The sequence below is a fragment of the Mustela putorius genome, unplaced genomic scaffold, assembly GCF_011764305.1.
Source record: "Mustela putorius furo isolate JIRA1106 unplaced genomic scaffold, ASM1176430v1.1 tig00003974_pilon_pilon_pilon, whole genome shotgun sequence".
NCBI classification, from domain to species: domain Eukaryota; kingdom Metazoa; phylum Chordata; class Mammalia; order Carnivora; family Mustelidae; genus Mustela; species Mustela putorius.
The window spans coordinates 11,440,129-11,448,299 of record NW_025422117.1 but is presented as its reverse complement, the minus strand read 5'-3'; positions in this window follow the sequence as shown (position 1 = coordinate 11,448,299).

Below are 8,171 nucleotides of genomic sequence, written 5' to 3'. Positions count from 1 at the left end.
CCACTTACGATGGCAAAACGTTAAGATAATGGAACACAGGATAAGAAGCTACTAGAAAGGTTAAAGTGATTCTAGGATAGGTAAAAAATGTTAAAACTTCGGATTTTCTGCTTTATTTCAACAAAGGGGGTTAGAATCAAATTGCAAGCTCAGCATAGTGCCCATTCACTGATTTTTTTTTTTCCTCTCAGAATGAATAATTCAAATAACCTCAACAGCCCAACATGCTGTGTTAGTCCTTTCATGCTGCTATAACAAAATGCCATGGACTAGGTTGTTTATAAATAACAGAAATTTATTTCTCACAGGTTTTGTTTTGCATAAAATGTACTGTTGATTATACTATTTTGGAACAAACATTTAACCATCACATAGGTAAAGAAATACTGTGTTGCAACACCTCAAAGTCCCTTTTCATGTGTCCTTTCCTAATCACGCCCACTCCTTCTTCCCCAAAATAAACCGCTGTCCTACCTTAATAGTAATGACTTTCTCAAATTCCTTTATATGTTTACCAGTCAAGTATGCATTCCCAAAGACTATAGTTTAGTTTTGCCTCTTTGCCTTTACATAAGAAGAATCCTATTTTATGTCTTCTTTTGTGTCTTGATACTTTCTTTCAAGGTTTTAAGATTCCTTCGTGTTATTGTCTGTAGTTATAGTTTGCTTATTTCCCTTGCTCTATACTACATTATAAGAATATTACACAATCTATCCATTCTGTTGACAGGCATTTGGGCTGTTTCCAGTTTTTGAACATGATGAATATTCTCTCATGCTAGTGTGGTACAGAGAGGCTCTCAAGATCAAGCCTGAATCAGAATGCCCTGGAGGGCTTGGTAAACACAGATTGCTGGGCTCCACCATCCAAGTTCTGATTCAGTAGATCTGGGTTCATATCTAGTGATTTGTGTTTCTAGTAAGTTCTCAGTTGACGCTGATGCTGTTGGTTTGGTAATCACACTTGATAACCGTTCTTTTGGGTGTGTAATTGGGAATAGGTTGTTGGGCCAAAAGAGAAGAGAATCTTCCATTCTGCTAGGTAATGGTTTTCTAAATTGGTTGTGCCAGTTTTTACTCTCCCTGGCTATGTATGGATGTGCTTGTTGGCCCACAGCTCACCAACACTGTGTTTCTGTGGTGGGGATGTAGTCCTAGCTCACTGTGTTTTTTATTCATATTTCCTGATTTCTGTTTCTGTTGAGTACCTGTTTTGGGGCATATGGATTTCCTTGTTGTGAAGTGCATATTTGTCTTTTTTTTTTTTTTTAAGATTTTATTTATTTATTTGACAGACAGAGATCACAAATAGTCAGAGAAGCAGGCAGAGAGAGAGGAGGAAGCAGGCTCCCTGCTGAACAGACAGCCTGATGTAATCGATCCCAGAACCCTGGAATCATGACCTGGGCTGAAGGCAGAGGCTTTAACCCACTGAGCCACCCAGGTGCACCCCCCCTTTTTTTAATTAACATCTAATGTATTATTGCTTTCAGAGGTACAGGTGTGTAATGCATCAGCCTTATATAACACCCAGTGCTCATTATATCACATGCCCTCCCTAATGTCCATCCCCCAGTTACCTCATCCCCTCAACCCCTTCCCCTCAAGCACCCCTCTGATCCTCTCTTCCCCTCTGATCCTCTGTTTTCTTTCTTAAATTTCACATATGAGTGAGATCATATAATAATTGTCTTTCTCTAATTGACATATTTAAAAAGTACTTTATTTTTTATATTTATTTATTTATTTTTAAGAGAGAGTGGGAGGGTACAGAGAGAAAAGGAGAGAGAGAAATTTATACAGGTGCCACATTCAGCGCAGAGCCCAACATGGGCTCGATCTCAGGGCCTTGAGTTTGTGACCTGAGCCAAAATCAAGAGTCTGAAGCTTAACCTACTGACCCACCCAGCCAACCCTCTCAGAGTTCTTAAGGCCAGAAGTCCAAGATCAAGGTATTGGCAGATGTATTGTCTGGTGAAAATCTTCTTCCTGGTTCATAGACAGTTGTCATTTTGCTATATCTTCACATTGAGGAAGGGGGAAGGACTCTCTGGGGTCTTTTTTATAAGAACATTAATCCTATTATTTGTTTGTTTTTAAAATATTTTGTTTATTTATTTGAGAGAGCGAGAGAGTGTGTGAGAGAAAAAGAGCACATGTAAGAGAGAGGGAGAGCATGAATCAGGGGAAAGGACAGAGGGAAGAGAGAAGCAGACTGTTCCGCCTTGGACATGGAGCATTATGTGGGTTTGATCTCAGGCCCAGATATCATGACCTGAGCTGAAATCAATAGTCAGACACTTAACCAACTGAGCCACCCAGGTATCCCTCAACATATGAAGTTTTGGGGGACAGAAACATTTCATCTATAGCAACTGCCAAACTGTGACCATGCCAGAGTCATGAATGAGAATTTCAGGCTTTGAGATTCTAGTCCTATTTCATGCATCAAAAGATACCTTTTTATCTTCAATTTAATGGGCCACCATACTTATTCTACTTGTGTTTCTCCTCTTCTAAAAAGCAAACAAACAAACAAAAAGAAATCTATTTTAATTTATCTTTAAGAGAGTGCCTTTCTGTCCACTCCCCAGCTAGTTATTTAGCTTTCTGCTACATTATTAAGTTAACTTTTTTACAGATTTTCTTTCCATTTCTTTCTACAGCAACTTGTAATTCTACCTCTTTCAGACTTTATTAGGCTCTTGGTCATAGTTGGTAACTTTTTTCCTATGGAATTTTTAATTTTCTCTTTTCCAAGGAATTTAAAGCATTCTCATTGCACTTCTTTTTTAATGGATGCTTTTGAATTTTTGCATAGACATCTCACACTAAATTTACATGAGTTTATATTTACATGAAGGTCATTTTCTATATCAAATAAATCCATGATGCATGTTTTACTTTGTAAAACTATAAGAAATTAATCATCTCTAAATATCAACGATGACATTTTTTCATGCAGTTAAGTGAAAAAAAACTGTTGGTCTATTTGCTCATTCATCCATTCTTTCTACCTACTTTATTCCTGTATTTGCTTATTTTTCTAATAAAAATTCATTGACCACCTATAATGCTGGGTGCTGAATAGATAGAATACAATTATGTGAGTTATGCAAACAGTTCAGAATGACTAAAATTTAACTTGAGACACTAGAGAAGAGTATTATATAAGTAGGAACAGGGTTTAGAAGAAATGATAAGTGATTAAAATGTAGTTACAATTTGGTATAGAAATGTTCTTAATTTCTCAGTAATAAGCTTGACTAATCAACCCAAAAGTATTTTGATATTGAACTACTTCAGATGAAGGAACACCATGATCATATGTAATTTTAATTAAAATCACTGTGGTAGCTCTATTAGAAATGGGTTCAAGAGGATGAAATCAGAGATAGGGAATAACTTGGGGAAAATTATAATTAGTTATGATAGAACTTATTAGCTCCTGAACAAAGGAGGAGTAGGAATAATTCAAATAGGTATTAAGTAACATGGGAGTAGAAATGACCAGGATTTGGTAATAAATTGGATGAGGGATGAAGAAAGACTAAGGAGTCTTAGTGTTCTGTCTCCCAACTACAAGCTCTTCAGATTTCGTAGCATGTTAGGTACTTATTGCACACAAAGAAAAGAGAGAAAGAGAACTGAATACACATACTTCAGCCTGTATGAGATACTATATTAGTCATTCTGTATGTATGAGTATGCTGGTGTATGTTGTCATATATTACCCCCAGAGCTGCAACAGCTACCTAAAGAGTACCTCTTCAACCCTGACCAAAAGCTGGGATCAGGGCAACATTTGTGGCTCACTCTATGATGGAAGATGTTTTGAGATGCTTCTGGAAATATGCACTCTATGGTATTGGGAGAAGCCTATACAGGGAGGATTGTCACCTTTAAACATACTGCAGACTTCCCCAGAGAAAAACAGGAGGAGCCATTTACTGGGAAGGGTCCCATTTATGGCATTCTATTGGGAAGACATTGGAGAGGGTCTTGGAAGCACTGAGGAAAACCAAGTGCTCTAGAACCAGGAACTGGAAAATCCACCCTCTGCAGGAGTTGGGACTGAAAGAAGTCACACCCAACAATAGCAGACATCTAGCACAGAATTAACTACACCATAAAGGACTCTAGCACTGGAGAAAGCTTTGCGCTGAAGGAGACTGGAGTGGGCAGATGGAAACAGAATGGAGAGAAGAAAAGAAAAACTCTTACGCCCCCAATGTCCTTTCATCACTCTCTATTGAGTGCACACTGTCGTGAACATACTGGCAAAGCAGATGTGCATTATCACAGAGCAGGCAGAGATGAGTATATCTGGATATGAGAGGTAATAAGTTGACAGCTTGAGAGTCTACATTCTTATATTTTTACTTAAAAAGATCCAGCTAACCTTCTTCCAAGTGAAGAAGTTTTCACCTCTCAAAGTTAGGGCATGTGTAGTTGTAACACTCATTTTAGAAAGAGGAGTAGATTGATAGATATATTCCGTTATTCTGTTTTATTTCCTTCCTTCCTTCCTTCTTTCCTTTTCCCCCTATTTTCTCCTTCCTTCCTTCCTCCCTCCTTCCCTCCCTCTTCTCTATCTCTTTCTCTCTCTTTCTTCCTTCCTTTCTCTTTCTTTCTTTTCTTTCTTTCATTCTTTTCTTCCCTTTTTCTCTCACTTTGGCTCTCTCTCCAGAATAAGAGAATAAACAAAAATAACAAAAAAAGGAAAATATGAGATATGCAATGTAAGACTATTATGGTTACTATCTAAAATTGGTCACAGTGCATTAGTTGATAGCTGTGATTTCCTGTTTCCACTATGCATTCTGTATTTTTCTGTGTTCAATCAGAACATCAGCTGATGGGGGTTTAAAATGGTGTAGTGATGTAAAATTGTGATGTAAAGATTAGATTGAAGGTCTGAGTCACTCTGTCTCTCTTTTTTTGCTATAGTTTTCCATCAACCTATACTACGGAGTTGGAGGTACTAAAAGGCAGTACAGAAAATCCACTAAGACATAAAGATGTCTTAGTATGCAGTAGCAACACAATATCTCCATGGTAATCGACATCAATCACTTCAGCAAAGAGAGCAGCTTCTTTTCCTGCCTATTGATTCAGTAGTAAAAAGGAACCCCAAATAGCCTATGGCAGTCTTATCTTACATTTGAATTGAAATTGTGTCATGTCCCTTTGACATGTCTTGAAGTCTTGTCATGTCTTAGGGACTAAGAATTTCAAAATAGCAGAGCTTACAGTTTCAAGACTGAAAGCAAAAATTAGAATGGTTATTTAGGAATAGGAGTGAAAGGAGTCACTTCACTTCTGCTTTGTTCTAGAGTCATGTGTTGCTACTTTTGGAAAGAGAGCAGGAGCTAATGTGCTCTGGTCCAAACTGTAAAAATTACATACTGCAACCTTTTAGGGTGTTGTCTCTCAACTGATGCCATAACTTTGACAAAACCATTAATTTTAAATTAACTCAATCATTCCTTGTGTGTTTCAGTATGCATCAAAACAAGTTAATTCCATGAGCATGAATCCATTGCTACTCTTTCTTTGTTGAGAAATAGTGTTTTATTTTTTTATAAATCAGAAGTATTGCTATGTATTTGGGTAAGCCATTCTGGCAGTCCATGAATGATGATTTTGGCAGGTGTATTACATGAAAAGAAGACATATCCATATACAGAAAATGTATATTCCAGTAAGAACAAATATCTGATCCCTCCATGATAGAAGAGGTCCAGTCTAATCAGCAGCCACCAGGCTGACTTGCCTTTCCCGCAGTTGTGCCACATCACATTGGTTCTCAGCATTGGCCTCCATATTAACAAAATAGACCCTCAGCCATATTTTTAGCCAGGTCAACTTTGGTAAAGGAAATTCCCTATTGTTGAGCTCATGCATAGCCTCCATTTCTACCACCAGAATCATTTTGGCCACAGGCCTACTGAGCCAGCACTGGATGGGTTGGGGAAAGATGTTTGTGGACATCCACAGAGCATATTGTTTTATCACATGATTAATTTAGAACCTCCTCTCATTGTGAACACCTTTTGGTAGACATCCACACTGGCACAAATATAGTCACACAATCTATGCCAAATCTGAAAAGTTTATCCACATACTTCTTTCCTAGATTTCCTTGTTACCAGGCTTCCAATGCCTTTTCTTTCAAGGTCCTGACCATCCGGTTAAAACATCAGCATCTTGTCTTTAATAAGTTAAATATGTGCTTCTGGCCATCTGTCCCTAAATATATTACTAAGTCCAGTACTTCCCACTGGAAGAACTTCTTTCCATTACTCCATTTACGGGTGACTCTAAGTGAGGCTGCAGTACTGAACCTGTCCACTTTTGGATGGTACCAACATGTTATGCAAGCACATGGGTAAACTAGACTTGAGAAGCTGATCTTTTTTATTTGTTTTTGTTTTTGATTTTTTAAATGTCTTTTTAAAGATTTATTTATTTGAGAGAGAGAGAGTGGGGAGGGACAGAGGGATATGGAGAAACAGACTCTGCACTGAGCAGGGAACCCAACACAGGGCTCCTTCCCAGAACCCTGGGATCACGACATGAGCTGAAGGCAGTCGCTTAACCGACTGAGGCACTCAGGTGTCCCTTGATTTTGTTTTTGTTTTAATCTTCAATGAACTAGTTATAAGAAATAGCCCAGGAAGCCACAGGCACAGATTGTGGCAGAACAGACTACAATAGCGATCAATGTTGAAACTGCCTGAATTACCTGCTCAGACAACTTACTGGTAACTCTTGGTTCTGCCCAAGCTTAGTTATAATTTCTTGGTTAAAGGTTGCTTATTTTATGTTCATTTATTATATATTCTAACCAAGTTGTATGAGCTGGCCCATGGAACGCTTGCAAGTGGGTTGTGCAGGTGCTCCAGAAGGAGACTTTCCAGCAAGTTTCCGTACCATCCCCATTGGTGCTTTCCCAGTGGATTCTATCTCTCACCTCAACCATCTTCTCAGCAAGTGTTTCGATATCATGTGCATATTTGCTGCTCATCAGCCTTGGTCTGCAGCTTTATGGATAACTTTTCTACCAAGTAGTAAGGGAAGTTCTTATTTTCTTATAAGATATAAACTTTAGACTTGAAAGTGGAGGCCTTCCAATTTGTTCCTTCTTTTGTTCTCTGCCTTGGCCATACAGAGAGTGTTTTTTCTCAATGTCTACTACACTTTTATATTTAGGGTTTCTTTATTAATATTTAATCTGTCATTAACTAGTTAATGAATCTTTAAGTTAAGCTTCAATGTTCAAATTATTATGTGGTTTTAGTTCATAATTAAGTCCTAAGTGATATATCATCTTCTCCCTTGAGGTCCTTTTCCCTCTCTAGAAATTCCAGGGACATATCCATTTGTCATTCAAAACCAACATGTGGCAGGAACTATGGCCAGTTTTGTTGGGAAATCAATAATAAGTGGGAATGATGTAGCTTAACTCCTCATTTTGCTTGAAGTCTAGTGGTGATGGTGGAGAAGGAGGAGGAAGAGGGCAATAAAGAGGAGGAGGGGAAAGAGGAGGAGGAAGGAGAAGGAGAAGAGGAAAGACCACTGTGCAACAAGAGGAACTGCTATGGATAATATTAGTGAGACACACTAATATTATATAACGTCTGGAAGAAAATCTATTATAATTCATCCACTATCACCAACTCCCCACCAAAAAACCAAAAAACTTCTCAGTAAACTGCTTTTCTAAATCTGAATTTAGAAGACATCTGCCTAAAGGAACGAGCTATATAAGATTCAAGGGTATTGTTTAATTTCATTCTTAGAATTGTGTCCCAATAGCTGCACATCCAGCTGTAGACCATTCTTAAGCAACAGACCAATTGCTGTTGATTTGCCATAATTTGGAGAAATTATGACCTTTTCGGTGCTCCCTGTAGATATTATGTATTTTACCTCCACACCTTTCTCAGATTTCAGAGTATGCTATAATCTCATCAACTTATTATCTGGAGAAGTTCTGTAAGAATTAAGAAACACTGTCTTTCATCTGATAGAATAATATAAAATACACGCGAACTGGGGCTAAGTGATGGGAGGAGCTATCTGAGGGGAAGTCCTTTGGTTCTTCTTCTAATGCATATTCTTCAGTCAATCCAGAAAATCATCCTTTGTGACTTTGCATAGAAACT